The sequence below is a fragment of the Drosophila obscura genome, unplaced genomic scaffold (assembly GCF_018151105.1).
Source record: "Drosophila obscura isolate BZ-5 IFL unplaced genomic scaffold, ASM1815110v1 contig_137, whole genome shotgun sequence".
Taxonomy (NCBI): domain Eukaryota; kingdom Metazoa; phylum Arthropoda; class Insecta; order Diptera; family Drosophilidae; genus Drosophila; species Drosophila obscura.
Window position 1 is genome coordinate 890,961 of NW_024542721.1, and position 18,731 is coordinate 909,691.

Sequence of the window (18,731 nt, forward strand, 5' to 3'; positions counted from 1 at the left end):
TATTCTGGCTGAGTTTATACATGCTCGTTCGTTTTTTGGGTATTTCGGGTGTCTGTTATTTCGGCTCAGCAATGAGTCAATACGATCAGACAAAGACGCAAATGAGTAAACTCAGCCCGTATGATTTTATTCAAGTGAAGGAACGGTCGGCACACAGTAGAAGAAGTAAAATAAGGAACTATTTTTTATAATTATCTTTTGATTTACGCAGTTAAAGTTTAAAATGTTTATAGTAAGAGTACAGAATATAAGGCTATCGATGGATTTTGGGCCAAGACGGTTTCTTTTCTCCGTTATTATATTCCCAGCTAAGGAAAATTCTCGTTCTGCTGCTGCACTACTTGATGGGATTGAATGAACCTTAAGGGCCAATTTTGAGAGATTTGGATATACTTGTTCATTAATTTTGCACCATTTTAAAACATCAAATTCATCGGTGATTTCCACATTTTCTTTACAATATTTTTCTATTTAATCGGCAGGTGTTTTCAATGTAGTCAGTAATGATTTTTGTAGCAAATAAGGGAAAAAAAATTGAATGTGGATTATTGGATTGATTAGAAAACGCAATGCTCGTGTATAATGAATTGCTGTTTTCAGGAAAAGAAAATTGGAGAATGGAATCAGAATTTTGGATAGATGGACTAGTTGGAATAGACCAAGTTGATGACTGTTGAGATATAAATGATCGCTCAATTTGGGAAACACAGAATTGAATAATTTCCTCCTTATCTGATGCTTGCATATTTAATGCAGGAGGAAATAAAAAAAAGCAGTTTTATGCCAAAGCGTTAAATTTGGAATCCAAGTGTCGTCAACATTATGCAAAATTTTTTCTTTTAAAGACGCTATGGATGGTACATCTGTTGGATTAGGTGTACATATAAGCTTAACTTTTTCAATAGATGGTACAACGAAACATAGAGAGGGTGAACTGCAAAGCTGTAATTTCTTAAATATAACTTCAAAACTGCAGCTGCTGTTTAAACGAATGTTGTTTTCCAAAGCTTTTACAACGTTGGAGCCTCTGTCTGTTACAAACATTATTTTGTCCATATTGGTTATCCCAAACTCAGAAAACAAAGAGTTCAACTTGTTTAGAATGTTAGCACTAGTTGAGCGCTGAAAATCCATTGACGTCATTCCCATGTCAAACAATTTTAAATCTTTTTGGAAGTTCAGCGTTATTCCCAAAAAGTTTCTGTCGCATAATTATCTGACCACAAATCAATTGTAGCAGAAGCTCCACCGCTATGCACAATATCGGCAATTTCATCTTTTACATGTTTTTTCTTTTCCCCTATATTAATTGGTATTTTTTATATTATAAATGAAGTTGGGTCTATAAATTTGTATTTAATATATAATTATATATTTAATTATGATCTGTCATACATTTGTATATTGTGTGCTTTTTTAGTTAAAATACCTATATTTTTGGTTCATCTTTGATTACCAAAGGCTCATGTTGAAGCTCCTGTTTCTGGGTCTATAAATTTAGCTGGTATTATGTTAAAGTTAGGACGGTATGGTTTATTACGAGTTATTTCATTTTTACAATTAATCAATTTAAAATATAGATTTATTTGAGCTAGAATTAGTTTAGTCGGAGGTGTTCTAGTTAGTTTAGTTTGTTTGCGTCAAACTGATTTAAAATCTTTAATTGCTTATTCATCAGTTGCTCATATGGGTATTGCTTTGGCGGGTCTTTTAACTATAACTTATTGAGGTTTGTGTGGTTCTTATACATTAATGATTGCCCATGGGTTATGTTCTTCTGGTTTATTTTGTTTAGCTAATGTTTCTTATGAGCGATTAGGAAGACGAATTATATTAATTAATAAGGGTTTATTAAATTTTTTACCTGCTCTGACATTATGATGATTTTTGTTGAGTTCAGCTAATATAGCAGCTCCACCTACATTGAATTTTTTAGGAGAAATTTCTTTATTAAATAGAATTGTTTCTTGATCATGGTTAACTATAATTATATTCTCTTTTTTATCATTTTTTAGAGCTGCTTATACTTTATATTTATATATATTATATATATATATATTTAGTCAACATGGTAAGTTATTTTCAGGGGTTTATTCTTTTAGTGGGGGTAAAATTCGTGAATATTTATTAATATTTTTACATTGAATACCTTTAAATTTATTAATTTTAAAAAGAAATTCGTGTATATTATGATTGTTATTTAAATAGTTTAATAAAAATACTAATTTGTGGTGTTAGTGATATGAATAAATTCATTTTAGATCGTGATATATTTATCAATTTGTAGAATTAGATTTGTTAATTTAATTTCTATTAGATTAAGTTGTTCTTTTATTAAGCTTATATTTTTTATTAAATAATTTAGTTTATTTTATTGAATTTGAATTAGTTTCATTAAATTCAATGAGAATTGTAATGACTTTTTTATTTGATTGAATAAGTTTATTATTTATATCTTTTGTTTTAATAATTGCTTCTTTAGTAATTTTTTATAGAAAAGAGTATATAAGAAGAGATGAAAATATTAATCGATTTATTTTATTAGCTTTAATATTTGTTTTGTCAATAGTCCTAATTTAGCTAGAATTTTATTAGGCTGAGATGGTTTGGGATTAGTTTCTTATTGTTTAGTTATTTATTTCCAAAATGTTAAATCTTATAATGCCGGTATATTAACTGCTTTGTCAAATCGAATTGGAGATGTTGCTTTGTTATTAGCTATTGCTTGAATATTAAATTATGGGAGTTGAAATTATATTTTTTATTTAGAAGTTATAACAAATGATTTTGAAATATTAATAATTGGTTCTCTAGTAATGTTGGCTGCTATAACTAAGAGAGCTCACCCCAGTTTCTGCTTTAGTTCATTCTTCTATTGGTAACATTGGTAACAGCTGGAGTTTATCTTTTAACTCGTTTTAATATTTTGTTAAGAACTTTTTGGTTAGGTCAATTTTTATTATTATTATCTGGCTTAACTATATTTATAGATGGTTTAGGGGCTAATTTTGAATTTGATTTTAAAAAAATTATTGCTTTGTCAACTTTGAGACAGTTAGAGCTGATAATAAGAATTTTATCAATTGGATTTTATAAATTAGCTATATTTAATTTATTAACTCATGCCTTATTAAAGGCTTTATTATTTATATGTGCTGGGGCTATTATTCATAATATGAATAATTCTCAGGATATTCGTTTAATAGGGGGTTTAAGAATTTATATGCCTTTAACTTCTGCTTGTTTTAATGTTTCTAATCTAGCTTTATGTGGTATACCTTTTTTGGCTGCGTTTTATTCTAAGGATATAATTTTAGAAGTTGTTATAATTAGAAATATTAATTTGTTTTCATTTTTTTTATTCTTTTTTCCTACAGGGTTAACTGTTAGTTATTCTTTTCGGTTAGTTTATTATTCAATGACAGGTGATTTAAATTGTGAAAGTTTAAATATATTAAATGATGAAAGTTGAATTATATTACGTTGGATGATAGGGTTATTAATTATAAGAATTATCGGGGGTAGAATATTAAATTGCTTAATTTTTCCTATCCCTTATATAATTTGTTTACCTTTATAAATAAAATTATTAACTTTATTTGCTTGTATTTTTGGGGGCTTATTTGGTTATTTAATTTCTTTAACTACTTTGTATAGCTTAAATAAATCTTTATCAGGGTATAATTTATCAGTATTTTTAGGGTCAATGTGATTTATGCCTTATATTAGAACATATGGAATAATTTGTTATCCATTAAGTTATGGTCAAATTTTTGTTAAAAGATTTGATCAAGGGTGATCAGAATATTTTAGGGGTCAACATTTGTACCAAAAACGAGAAGGAACGTGTGAGTCGCTTCTGGGGACGCGACTCTGCTTATACCCGTACTCAGTCAGCATATACATTTTTGAGCATAGAATTATTAAGAATTAAAAAAAAAAAATGTTACATTTTTTTGCTACATCTGTTATCTGCATCTATATATACTATTTATATTATACATCTAATATGTATATTCTACATGTACCATTTAGATTCTACATCTCCTCCGCTAGGGGTTGCTCGTGCAACCTTCGAGCGAGAAGGAAAATGAGTTGCGTTGTTGTTTGCCGGAGGGGGCAGGGGAAGCATCTGAAAATTAATTTCTTCATTCTGGCTATAATTATGATCCGATCTGATTCAGATTCGGCAGTCTGGTAGATATGGATATTCTCTACGATACTGCGTTTTTAGTTTTAGCGTATCTTAAAAATTGTGCCTGCCACAGATTTTCGTCTTTTGTGGGGGCGGAAGGGAGCGGGGCGAAATTTTGAAATACACTTGTAGCAGTGTGATATCACATGAGTCTGGAAACCAAATTTGGTTACCCTAACTCTTATAGTCTCTGAGATCCAGGCGCTCAACAAGGCGGACGGACGGACGGACGGACAGACAGACAGACATGGCTATATCGACTCGGCTATTGATGCTGATCAAGAATATATACACTTTATGGGGTCGAAAACGTTTCCTTCTCTGCGTTACACACATCCACTTTTACCACAAATCTAATATACCCCTTAACTCTTTTTTGAGTACGGGTATAATTAGTAAGTTATTCTCAAACTTTGTTTTTGATACACAATAATAATTTAAAAATTTATTTAATATTATTTGTATTTTGAGTTTTAATTTTATTTAATTTTTTATTATTCATTTATTCAAATAGCTTATATTTAGAGTATGACACTGAAGATGTTATGGAGATTAATTAATCTTTGAATATAGTGAATTATATTTAGTAATTTATAAAAAATAATATTTTATTTTTATAATGAAAATGTAATGTTTTGTTTAAACTATATAAACAGAAGTATAAATGGAATTTAACCATTAAAAGAATAAAGTTAGCAGCTTTTACTTGATCACCATACTTCCTTAATTGGAGTTTTTACTCAATTGTATCATTAACAGTGATAAGCATCTTTTTGGCTTCAATTAAAGAATAAGGGTAAAATTACCTAAGATTAGGCCGAAACTAATTGCAATAAATCGCTTCATATTCTTTAAGGTAGATACTTTTTGAATGCAAATCAAATATTATAATTAACTACAACCCTAATTAATTTGATCAGTTTAGTATTCCTTGATTTCATTCGTGGTATAAACCAATTAGTAAGATTAAAAAAAAAATAATTGATGTTGTAGTTCAAATAAAAATATTTAAAATTTTAGAATAATAATTATGGGTAAAATTAAAGCAATTTCTACATGAAAAATTAAGAAAATAATTGTGATTAGAAAAAATCGTAAGGAAAACGGTAATGAAGATTTTGGGTCAAATCCACATTCGAAAGGGGATCTTTTTTCCCGGTCAATTAAAGCTTTTTTAGACAAAATTGAAGCTAAAACTATTACAATAGTAACAATTGTTAAAATTAGAGAAGCAATTAAAATAATTGAAAAAATTATCTATACTGTTATTAACAGACTTTATGATTGGAATTCAAATTATACTTTTATATTATATAGATATTAATATATAATTAACCTCCTCATCAGTAAATTGTGATGTCTAAAAATAATCAAACTACGTCTACAAAATGTCAGTATCAAGCTGATGCAAGCTATAAAATGTTGAGCCATAGACTGAGTCTGCGATTGTAAATGGTACTTCAATATATTCATATGCTTGCAGAATAGTAAAATAAACTCCTAATAATACAGTGAAAAATAGCCCTTTCTTTCTATTAATCTGTGGTGTGCTCAAGTTACTGTAATTCCTGATGCCAATAAAATTGCTGTATTTAATAGAGGAATTCGGAATGGGTTAAAAGAAATAATTCCTATTGGGGGTCAAGAAGCTCCAATTTCAATTGCTGGGGATAATCTTCTGTGAAAAAAAGCTAAACAAATCGTACAAAAAATAGTACTTCTGATAAAATAAATCAAATTATTCCTCATCGTAATCCAATAGTTACAGCAAAGGAATTTTTTGCGAGAGGAGCCCTAAGACCTCTTCGGCTGGAAATTTGCACCGTTCGGCTCTTCGGGTTAAATCCGTCTGCGTCGACTTTGCATGTATGCGTGTAAACCTTTTCACATACATGTTGGATATAAATGTATTGTACACGAAACTGAGATTTGTGTGAGTGAGTAAGAATTGATGCGAACGAGGCGATTGCCAGCACAAGCTGAGTTTATTGAACACTGAGTCTTTTTGAGTGATTATATATGAGTACACCAAGAAACACTCTAAGCACTCTTCCGAACGAAGCGTCTGACAGCGCAAGTTGAGTTTATTCAACGCTGACTATTTTTGAGCGATTGCATGTGAGCAAAAACTTTAGCTCATGAGTAAATCAAGAAAATCTGAGTACAGAGCCTAGAAAACATTTTGTTCCCGAAAACATTTTTTATCGGTTTCATACGAATATCAACCCTACCTAATTCTGTTTACGAGCTGTTTTTTCGGATCTGAGTACTAGGCTTTCCGAAAAACTGCTCGCAAGCAGAATCAGGGTAGATTTTATCTTCACGTGGTCTCCGGAGGTAGCTTCAACATCTGCTGCTGCTGATAGCCAATCACATTCCTATGCCAAAAAACAATGGGGGACTCAATATATGTAGGGGGAAAAAATCTAAAAGATTTAAATTTTCCGTCGAGCGAAGGTGCTAAATATCGCTGGGCAAAAATTTTACGTTTTCCTAATGCGGTAGCGCCTAACTTTCCGTTTTCAAAAATGGCGAAATTAAATGCCGGAGTCTGCTTGACAATGTTTGTTATAATCTAACTTAAGAGAAACGTGTGGAAGAAAATGAAAGGAGACGTGCACAAACAAAATTATACTGGCAGAACAGTCGTAAAGGTAGAATTGAATCGCCAGAGCATTTTTTTTCGTTTGTTTATGGAAATACAATCCAATCAGAACATTTCCTGGCGAATAAACAAAAATGTAAGGTATGCTTTAAAATAACATCTTTGGAGCAGAAGTTATTGATCAATTTGTCTACAATGCTATCGGACCTGGCGAACTTTTTCTCGAACTTCCTTTAGATAAAGTATAGAGTGACAATAAAACACAGAAAACAGGAACTTCGATAGCTTGAATATCATTATTCAAAGTCAAATCGGTGGAGAACTGCATTCTTACAAATACGTTCACAGCGTGACCAACGAGGATGAAGTAACAAACTATCCCACGAAGTTTATGAACTCACTTGATGAGCCAGGAACTCTGCCGCATAATTTACTGCTGAAGGTGAGATCGATTATAAACATTTTGCGAAATCGGAATCATCCAGTACACGGTTGTCCGTCAAAAAACTGATGAACAATTTGTTTCAAGCGACGATCATCAAGGAAAAATTTAAGGGAGAGCTAGTCCTTAATCCCACGAATTCCGATTATTCCAACTAATCTTCCATTCCAATTCAAATGGATTCAGTTTCCCGTTCGATTGGCTTTTGTGATGACAATCAATAAATCGCAAGGCTAATCACTAAGTGCCTGTCTAAAGGGATTTCGGAGACAATGGAAATGGCAAATGATGAATACAACATACTCTTGGAACACACTACAGGGATCCGGAAGCCTGAAGCCTGATTTTAAGCTTATCAGAATCCTCCGCCCAAGCGTCCGTCTAACTTAAGTGTGAATGCGGACTGCATATTTTACGTTTATGTGTTCATAAATACATAAGTATCAGCCAAGGGGCATCATATCGTTATCATTCGGTCATGTAAAAAAATATATCTTTATATCTATTTTTTGTTAGGTACTGTTAAAAAATTAAAGATTGGTGAAAATCAAGAAGTTTAACTGAGATTGATATATTTAGTTAACTAGTTCACAAAAACTTGTCCAGATTTTTTTACTGCCAATAACTGATTAATGACGATATTAATGGTATCAATATATATGCAATAGATTTCAACGCATTTTACAATTCATTAAGCAAACAAAAATTTTTAATTTCTTGTCTAAAACTTTAATATTACTATCAAACCCAAGATAACAAAATTAAGGGGTTAATTAAGTAATATTGTCGCATGATTTTTGTGACGGTGCAACTGGGCCCCCTAGCTTCTTACTGGTATTTTACTTGATACAAAAACATAAAATATTTGGCTGTCACAAAACAGACTGACAGCTAAATCAAAGCACTAATTAATAAAAAAAACACTAGAATCGCGATTAAAAGTTAATGGTTGGTCGTGGCCGTGGTCGCCACGAATCCAGATTCAAACACCTTCCTGAAGTCTATTCGCAAATTAAATTCATGCTTTGGAGCAACAGAAATAGTCACCAATATTTACTGATAAAAATGGTCAACAATAAAATTCCACATTTAAAATTAAAGGACAAGCGTACCACAAGGTAGACTCATTGTAGCTAATGATAACCGAATTAAAGTGGTAAGGGAATAAATAGCGCACTCGCGTAGATGCACGTTGTTGGTTACAATAGCCTTAATTCTAGAATAGCCAGTCGCATAGTTGAAGGAGTTTACGAACTACTTAATCAGCACAATGAATTATTGAAATTCTTCATCATACAAAAAGTGAAGTTTTTAATGAGATTTTTTAAAAATAAAAAATTACACGTCAAACGAAACATGCCTGGTTCTCCAAGAATTTGTCTTATTTAAAGAACAAAAAAAAAAACTAGGCTCTATAAAAAGTATCAGAATACTTGATCTATGTCTGTCTTCGCCCAATATTCCTCTGTTCGTTATTAATTCTTTAATGTTAATAGTCTGTGTTATAATCAATACCTTTCTCGGTGTAGTACAAATTTCCGTAATGATCCAAAAAAATTCTATTCCTTTGTAAATTCTAAACGTAAGTCCAATGCATTTCCTCCATCCCTTCATTATTAAAGCAAATCAAAATATTCTGCTGCTGGTATTGCAAATTTATTTGCCACCTTCTTTCAATCAACGTACTCGTCACATATCTACCACGCATCCACTCCGTATCCCTACCATTTACCTCATGCCAACAACATTTTTCTGCCCTTCTTTGCGGAAAGTGAGGTTCTAGATGGTTTGTCAACGATTGACATATCATTCTCGGCGGGTCCAGACAAGGTACCAAGTTGTATTTTAAAACACTGTGCCCAGTCCTTATGCAAACCGTTGACATATCTTTTCAACCTATCATTGGAACGGTCCTGTCTTCCAGTGATTGGGAACGAATCCTATATCATTCCGCTTCACAAAAAGGGTTCAAGATGTCACATTGAGAACTACCGAGGTATTGCAAAGCTTTCCGCCATTCCGAACCTGCTTGAGTTCCTTGTTACCAGGAAATTGCAAAACCTATGCAGTAGTCTGATATCTCCATCGCTACACCTTTTTTTTTAAACATCGACCAACATCGACAAACCTTCTCGAGTTCTCTTCTGCAATTAACCAAGGATTTTAAAGCTCACTGCACACAGACGTAATTTTCACGGATTTTAGCAAGGCTTTTGACTCCATGAACCATTCTCTGCTCATTCACAAGTTTCTTTAATTGGTTTCCCCACTAATCTTCTAAACTGGATCTCATCATATCTTTCTAACCGCACACAACGTGTTTTGTTTAGTAATGTGTTGTCAAATGTTGTTAATGTTACATCAGGAGTGCCACAAGGTAGTCATTTAGGTCCACTTCTGTTTATTTAATTTCTGAATGACCTTCCTCAAGTTATAACATACTCTTCTACACTAATGTCTGCTGACGATGTTAAAATCTATCTCTCCTACTCTGATTGGTACCTGCACAAACGCCTTCAGCCCGACAGAAATGAGTTGCTAATTCGGTGTTCATTAAATCTTCTTTTTCTGAACCTTTCTAAATGCAAACTTATGACTTTTTACTGTCGCGCTCCATATTTTGTCACGTACGCTCTAGGAAATCATGCTCAAATGACCTTGGAGTTCGTTTCGATCATAGACTGTGTTTTAATAGCCATATAGCTGTAACTGTAAATAAAGCTAAGGGTGTTCTAGCGTTTATAAAGCGTTGGTCCAAGGAATTCGACGACCCGTATGTCACCAAAACATTGTACGTCTCCTTGGTTCGTCCGATTCTAGAATATTGTTCTTGTGTGTGGAGTCCACAGTACAAGGAGGAATGTCCAAATACAATTTTTAATTTTTGCTTTACGTAATTTTAACTGGGACTCGGATAGAGTCACCTGCCACCTTATAAATCGAGGCTAAAACTTTTAGACCTCCCTTCATTGCGCCATCGCAGAATTTGTAACGGCGTTAAGTTTTTACACAAGCTCCTAGTTGTGCTTGTTTACTCACAATCACTTCTTGGCCAGTTTGATTTCTCTGTTCCCCTTAGACCTACCCGTACCATTCGTTCATTTCGTTTACCCTTCTGTAGGTCTAATTACGCTCAACAAGAGCCTTTTGGAATGTTATGCTCTAATTATAATAATCTTTATCATCGCCTGAATTATCCCTTAAAATTATAGCCAATAAGATATACCTGTACCTACAATCCTCTAGTTATTAATTATTTCTTATATCCCCTTTTTATACCTGTACTCAAAAAAGAGTTAGGGGTATATTTTATTTGTGGTAAAAGTGGATGTGTGTAACGCAGAGAAGGAAACGTTTCCGACCACATAAAGAATATATATTCTTGATCAGCATCAATAGCCGAGTCGATATAGCCATGTCTGTCTGTCCGTCCGTCTGTCTGTCTGTCTCGATGTGCGCCTAGATCTCAGAGACTATAAGAGCTAGGGCAACCAAATTTGTTTTCCAAACTCATGTGATATCACACTGTTACAAGTGTATTTCAAAATTTCGTCACGCCCCCTTCCGCCCCACAAATGACGAAAATCTGTGGCAGACACAATTTTAAAGATAGAGAATGACCATATCTACCAGATTGCCGTATCTGATTCAGATCGCATCATAATTATAGGCAGAGTGAAGAAATTAATTTTCTGTTGGCCCCCTCCTGCCAGAGACCCGCTACCTATCCCTTTCTCGCTCGCACACTCTGCCTCGTTATGTACGCGAGCGCCCTCTAGCGGAAGAGATGTAGAATCTAATAGGCTGTTTACATTGGGACTGCGTCATGCTTCTTTGCGTCTTGGCGAAGACGCAGTTTTTTTTACATAGGCTAAGCATAGGGCCCTAGTGGTTGCAAAAAGTTGCGTCGGTCTCTGATTCATGTGCGTCTATTCGATATATTCGATTGCTTTTGCGCTTAACTGCACATTTTTGCACTTTTCTGCCTATCAGCGCAACTATCACCTCTAAGAACAACAAAAACTTGTAGTTAAAAAATCAAATTTTGGCGCTAAAATGAATGGTTGTGCAAAAAGGTTAAAATATACATAAAATCATGAAATAAAATACTTGAAACTGATTGTATTATTATCATACAACATTTGTGTGATCCCCTGATGCCATTATGACACTGCTGGAGACGAACTTCGATGGTTTTCATAATTTTAAGAAGAACTCCCACAAGCTCTACAAAGAAATGTCTGAAAATAATAAATAAATATAAGAATCAATTCTCTTTCGTCCATTTTCTTGTCGTCTTGCATAATTCTGTTGATTTCTCAATATTTGTTTACTTTCCTTGTCATTAAGCACCCAAAACAAAATTCAAGACGCACGTCTGCCAATGTAAACGCCTTTTCTGCTTCATTGCGTCTATTCCGATATCGATAGCAGACGCGCCCAGTGTAAAAAGGCTATAAATGGTACATATAGAATCTGCATGGTAGATTTATAATATACATAGTAGATGTATATGTAGATAAGAGATGTAGCAAAAAAATGTAAAATTAAACATTTTTTTTAATTCTACATAAGTTATAAGCTCAAAAATTGTTCTACTGACTGAGTACGGGTATAAGTAGAGTCGCGTCCCCAGAAGCGACTCACACGTTCCTTCTAGTTTCCCTTAATTTTAATCATAGTTTATATTAGCAGATAGTTGCTGATCCTCTACAATAAAAAAAAAGCTGGATGTATTCAATTGAATGGCAAAAACGAGGATTACCTCATGCACACATTCTAATTTTGTTAGTCGACCAAATACTCCCTCTGGAAATAGGCAATTTCCGCGGAAATTTAAGATCCGTCTACTGATCAACTACTGTTAGATATAATTACCGCAAAAAGGATTCATGGCCCATGCGGTGACATGAATCGATAATCGCCTTGCATAAAAGATGGACAATTTACAAATAGTTTTCCAAAAGACTTTACCAACGTCGAACAATGCCCCAAAGAGGAAGCAAAAGTAAATTATTTTTTGAACGCTTTGGATAAATCCAATATACGAATCCAATAGAGAATTTTCAAAGGATTTCAAAAATTAAAATTTTAATTTTAGTTTAGGAGATACATATGAGCAATCAAAGTAGAAAATCATTTCCGTGTGCAAAAATGTTTTCAACTTTTATTGACATACTGCATCTTTCGGGTAGAATAAAAATTAAACTGTGTGAGGTATCATTCTGTTTTTGGTATCTTTTACTAGGTGTATTTATTTTGATCAATATTCGAAGAAAAACTGGTTCGTTGCATGGACAGTTCTAGAGAAAAACGTATTTTTAAACCATCTAGTTTTTGGGTTGGTTTTTCAACTTTGAGCTGAATTTTAAAATAAGTATATTTTTATATTCCCGAAATTTTTCTACTGACTGTTAATATGTTAATAGGTAATTCGTTCCATAATCGAATAGCAAGTATAAAAAATTGTTTTTTCTGAATTGGCAAGTCAGTTCCTTATGGTTACCAGATTCAACGTTCTAGTTGATGAGGCAAAGTTTAATGTTTTATGCTGTTAGGTATAAACTATTCGATGAAAGAATATAATCGTTATGTACCCTATCCATGTCTTCAAATCCATTTTAAATATTTTTGTTGCTAAAATTGAAATATGGTGACAATGTTGTTAAATGTTATTTTTTGTTTTCTCTGAGATTCAGCATCACAATTTCCAAATATTTCTATTCTATAAAATAAGGTGGTTATCAAATATGTTTTGTATGAGCTGGCAATAACGCGTGGGTATAAGCGGCAGTAAATTTTGCGCGTAACAGTACAGGGAGTAAATAAATAGTTTTGCGGATTCCAGAATGTCATCAAATTAAATTAAAATTTAAAGTAAATGTAAAAACCGAATCCTCCATGTATACATATTTTTCGACTGATATCCAGTAGACGTGTATAGAGACGGCTACGACCCCTAATGTGGAATTTTGTCTCTCATCTTATGCATCTCTCTCTACTGGGCAAAGTTATCAAAGCCTAATGTCATAACATCATTGGTGGTATAGTGATACTTTTTCTCTTAACGATGTATCAGTTTATGATAACAGCATCGATATATGGATAGTACCATCTAGGGTTTTCCAGCACTACTTAGCTGTATTTATAATTGTTAATAACAAAAACAACAATCGTAGAACTAGAAGAAATAACAGGTAAAATATAAAATTTTAAAGTTGAAATAAAATGACTAATCAAATTGAAATATAAGCTATACTCACCAAGTCCTCCAATGTGTGATTTATGTCCTGTTGGAATGTTTTGATATAATCTTAATTCTTGTTAAATACTTTTGTTCAATAGATAATTGTGCACAACCAAATGTGAAGAGTAAATAGTTTCCTAACCTGCTCTTGATTCAACTTTCGGCGAATTGAGTCAGATGCTGCTCTAGTTGTGAAACTAAAAGTTGTGCTCTTAGAAATAATGAATAATTCATTTTCGATTATACAGTGTTTCATTTAAAAAACTTGCCCCCATTTGTTTTTAGCGTTGTTATTTAATTAAATACATGCAGTAAGACCAACATACACTGCTCGTCATCAGTTTAGCAAATCCTTCGCTTTTGAAGTTTTGGCACACTTCTGATTTATTTCATCTGTACTATATATGTACATAAGCAATCTAATCCGACTGAATTTATTTTTTATAATCGTAATCAAAAATAGTTGAGGGGTATATTAGATTTGCGGTAAAAGTGGATTTAGAGAAACGTTTCCGACCCAATTCTTGATCAGCATCAAACGCCGAGTCGATATAGCCATGTCCGTCCGTCCGTCTTGTTTGTCGCCTAGATCTCAGAGACTATAAGAGCTAGGGCAACCAAATTTGGTTTCCAGGCTCATGTGATATCACACTACCACAAGTGTATTTCAAAATTTTGCCGTTTGACAGCCCTGGAAAGACCTACTTCATATAACAATACTAACATTTTCCGAGCGCGATTTTCCGGTCGCGGTCGCTTTTTCAAAAGACAAACTAAAAAAATAAAAACTATGAAGATCATTCCAGCCGTTCTAAAATCGCAATTTTCTGAGCCCGGTTCAATTTTCGCATAGTTTCATATACATAGACTAGGGGGCAAGCCCTTTGATTCCGGTGAATATTTGCCTGTTTGTGGTGCATTAAGAGCTAAACTTTGTTTTTTTCGATAAATAGAGTTTAATGCAGAGATGCCCAAAGTCAGCTTACGGCAGGGCACTCACCAATACTCCCAAACAAAAACACAAATACCAATAAGGGAACAAAGCAAACTCGAAGAAAAAACAACAACAAAATCATAACAAAAGTCGGGTTAACACCAATCAGCGAAGAGACAAAACCGGTTTTTGCTGGACGGATCGCATACACACAAAGATGTTTGCATGTGTTGGGCTTTCGGTATGCTGGTACACAGCACAAACTGTGTATGCATACAAGAATTGGTTTCCTATGCTGAGGGCAATTACAAAAACAAAAGGGCTCGGAGGGCAATGGGCCTGGACATCGCTGGTTTAATGGTTTTTATCACTACATATAATACTTTTAACCTTTTTTTTAATCAAATATTATTTTTTTAAATTGTTCGCACGAAAAACGTCAAAATTAAGATTTTGTATGGGTATTAGAGCTGGGACAGCCCATTTTTTGGCCGGCCAAACGGATCGGATGCGCAAATATGGTCTTTAAACTTAGGTAATAGAATATTCAAAGAGCATGTTAAGCTATTGAGATTTTCCAATAGCTTAGGGTTAAATCGAAAATTTATACCTTGATTAATCACAACACAGGTTGTTTGATTATATTAGTTTTCTTTATTTGCCATGCAAGGCGAGTGGGAAGAGTATGGGCAAGAATTAGCAACAGGCGGACCCGTGTTGAAGCGAGAACAAATGCATTTTTTGTATAAAGAATAGTAATGATATGGCCGTCAGGTCACTGTGCCAACTGACGATACGTTGTTTTTTGGATGATACGAGATTTCGAAGTGCATCTGCTGCGCAGACGAGCCTCCCTCACAGCCTTCGTCGGCTGACGAGTTTTGGGAAGGGGCAAATGACTCAAGAGCGTAACGTCAGGTAGGCAATGTTTTGCGTGATTAGCTCTGCTCACTTTGCGCTGCCATGGGCCGGCGCTTAGCCGAACAGAGCACATAAAAAAAAAATTTCGGGAATATAAAAATATACTTATTCTAAAATTCAGCTCAAAGTTGAAAAACAACACAAAAACTAGATGGTTTGAAAAATACGTTTTTCTCTAGAACTGTCTATGCAACGAACCAGTTTTTCATTGAATATTGATAAAAATAAATACACCTAGTAAAAGATACCAAAAACAGAATGATACCTCACACAGTTTAATTTTTATTCTACCCGAAAGATGCAGTATGTCAATAAAAGTTGAAAACATTTTTGCACACGGAAATGATTTTCAACTTTGATTGCTCATATGTATCTCCTAAACTAAAATTAAAATTTTAATTTTTGAAATCCTTTGAAAATTCTCTATTGGATTCGTATATTGGATTTATCCAAAGCGTTCAAAAAATTAATTTACTTTTACTCTTTGGGGCTGAGGCCCCATTGTTCGACGTTGGTAAAGTCTTTTGGAAAACTATTTGTAAATTGTCCATCTTTTATGCAAGGCGATTATCGATTCATGTCACCGCATGGGCCATGAATCCTTTTTGCGGTAATTATATCTAACAGTAGTTGATCAGTAGACGGATCTTAAATTTCCGCGGAAATTGCCTATTTCCAAAGGGAGTATTTTGTCGACTAACAAAATTAGAATGTGTGCATGAGGTAATCCTCGTTTTTGCCATCAGTAACTATCTGCTAATATAAACTATAATTAAAATTAAAGGAAACTAGAAGGAACGTGTGAGTCGCTTCTGGGGACGCGACTCTACTTATACCCGTACTCAGTCAGTAGAACAATTTTTGAGCTTATAATTTATGTAGAATTAAAAAAAAATTTTAATTTTACATTTTTTTGCTACATCTCTTATCTACATATACATCTACTATGTATATTATACATCTACCATGCAGATTCTATATGTACCATTTAGATTCTAAATCTCCTCCGCTAGGGGTTGCTCGCGCACTGAACGCGGCAGAGTGTGCGAGCGAGAAAGGGATAGGTAGCGGGTCTCTGGCAGGAGGGTGCCAACAGAAAATTAATTTCTTCACTCTGCCTATAATTATGATGCGATCTGATTCAGATACGGCAATCTGGTAGATATGGTCATTCTCTACGATTCTGCGTATCTTTAAAATTGTGTCTGCCACAGATTTTCGTCATTTGTGGGGCGGAAGGGGGCGTGACGAAATTTTGAAATACACTTGTAACAGTGTGATATCACATGAGTTTGGAAACCAAATTTGGTTGCCCTAGCTCTTATAGTCTCTGAGATCTAGGCGCACATCGAGACAGACAGACAGACGGACGGACAGACAGACATGGCTATATCGACTCGGCTATTGATGCTGATCAAGAATATATATTCTTTATGTGGTCGGAAACGTTTCCTTCTCTGCGTTACACACATCCACTTTTACCACAAATAAAATATACCCCTAACTCTTTTTTGAGTACGGGTATAAAAAGGGGATATAAGAAATAATTAATAACTAGAGGATTGTAGGTACAGGTATATCTTATTGGCTATAATTTTAAGGGATAATTCAGGCGATGATAAAGATTATTATAATTAGAGCATAACATTCCAAAAGGCTCTTGTTGAGCGTAATTAGACCTACAGAAGGGTAAACGAAATGAACGAATGGTACGGGTAGGTCTAAGGGGAACAGAGAAATCAAACTGGCCTAGAAGTGATTGTGAGTAAACAAGCACAACTAGGAGCTTGTGTAAAAACTTAACGCCGTTACAAATTCTGCGATGGCGCAATGAAGGGAGGTCCAAAAGTTGTAGCCTCGATTTATAAGGTGGCAGGTGACTCTATCCGAGTCCCAGTTAAAATTACGTAAAGCAAAAATTAAAAATTGTATTTGGACATTCCTCCTTGTACTGTGGACTCCACACACAAGAACAATATTCTAGAATCGGACGAACCAAGGAGACGTACAATGTTTTGGTGACATACGGGTCGTCGAATTCCTTGGACCAACGCTTTATAAACGCTAGAACACCCTTAGCTTTATTTACAGTTACAGCTATATGGCTATTAAAACACAGTCTATGATCGAAACGAACTCCAAGGTCATTTGAGCATGATTTCCTAGAGCGTACCAGACAAAATATGGAGCGCGACAGTAAAAAGTCATAAGTTTGCATTTAGAAAGGTTCAGAAAAAGGAGATTTAATGAACACCGAATTAGCAACTCATTTGTGTCGGGTTGAAGGCGTTTGTGCAGGTACCAATCAGAGTAGGAGAGATAGATTTTAACATCGTCAGCAGACATTAGTGTAGAAGAGTATGTTATAACTTGAGGAAGGTCATTCAGAAATTAAATAAACAGAAGTGGACCTAAATGACTACCTTGTGGCACTCCTGATGTAACATTAACAACATTTGACAACACATTACTAAACAAAACACGTTGTGTGCGGTTAGAAAGATATGATGAGATCCAGTTTAGAAGATTAGTGGGGAAACCAATTAAAGAAACTTGTGAATGAGCAGAGAATGGTTCATGGAGTCAAAAGCCTTGCTAAAATCCGTGAAAATTACGTCTGTGTGCAGTGAGCTTTAAAATCCTTGTTTAATTGCAGAAGAGAACTCGAGAAGGTTTGTCGATGTTGGTCGATGTTTAAAAAAAAGGTGTAGCGATGGAGATATCAGACTACTGAATAGGTTTTGCAATTTCCTGGTAACAAGGAACTCAAGCAGGTTCGGAATGGCGGAAAGCTTTGCAATACCTCGGTAGTTCTCAATGTGACATCTTGAACCCTTTTTGTGAAGCGGAATGATATAGGATTCGTTCCCAATCACTGGAAGACAGGACCGTTCCAATGATAGGTTGAAAAGATATGTCAACGGTTTGCATAAGGACTGGGCACAGTGTTTTAAAATACAACTTGGTACCTTGTCTGGACCCGCCGAGAATGATATGTCAATCGTTGACAAACCATCTAGAACCTCACTTTCCGCAAAGAAGGGCAGAAAAATGTTGTTGGCATGAGGTAAATGGTAGGGATACGGAGTGGATGCGTGGTAGATATGTGACGAGTACGTTGATTGAAAGAAGGTGGCAAATAAATTTGCAATACCAGCAGCAGAATATTTTGATTTGCTTTAATAATGAAGGGATGGAGGAAATGCATTGGACTTACGTTTAGAATTTACAAAGGTTTTTTGTTTTTTTTTTTTTTTTTTTTTTTTTTTTTTTTTTTTTTTTTTTTTTTTTTTTTTTTTTTTTTTTTTTTTTTTTTTTTTTTTTTTTTTTTTTTTTTTTTTTAAAGCGCACCAAAAAAAAATAGAATTTTATTTGGTTAATCGGAAA

The 18,731-nt window shown here is 34.1% G+C and overlaps 1 protein-coding gene and 1 pseudogene across 1 annotated transcript in view; both read left to right on the forward strand.

The window, feature by feature from the left end:
- The first annotated feature begins 71 nt into the window (after window positions 1-71).
- On the forward strand, window positions 72-4,755 carry LOC121405056 (annotated as a pseudogene).
- Window positions 4,756-13,338: 8,583 nt separating this feature from the next.
- LOC111076108 (transcriptional regulator ATRX homolog) overlaps window positions 13,339-18,731 on the forward strand; it is a 256,306-nt gene continuing 250,913 nt past the window's right edge. The window contains exon 1 of the mRNA XM_041595643.1: window positions 13,339-13,439. The gene's annotated coding sequence lies outside the window, so the exon portion shown is untranslated. The remainder of the gene's footprint in view (window positions 13,440-18,731) is intronic.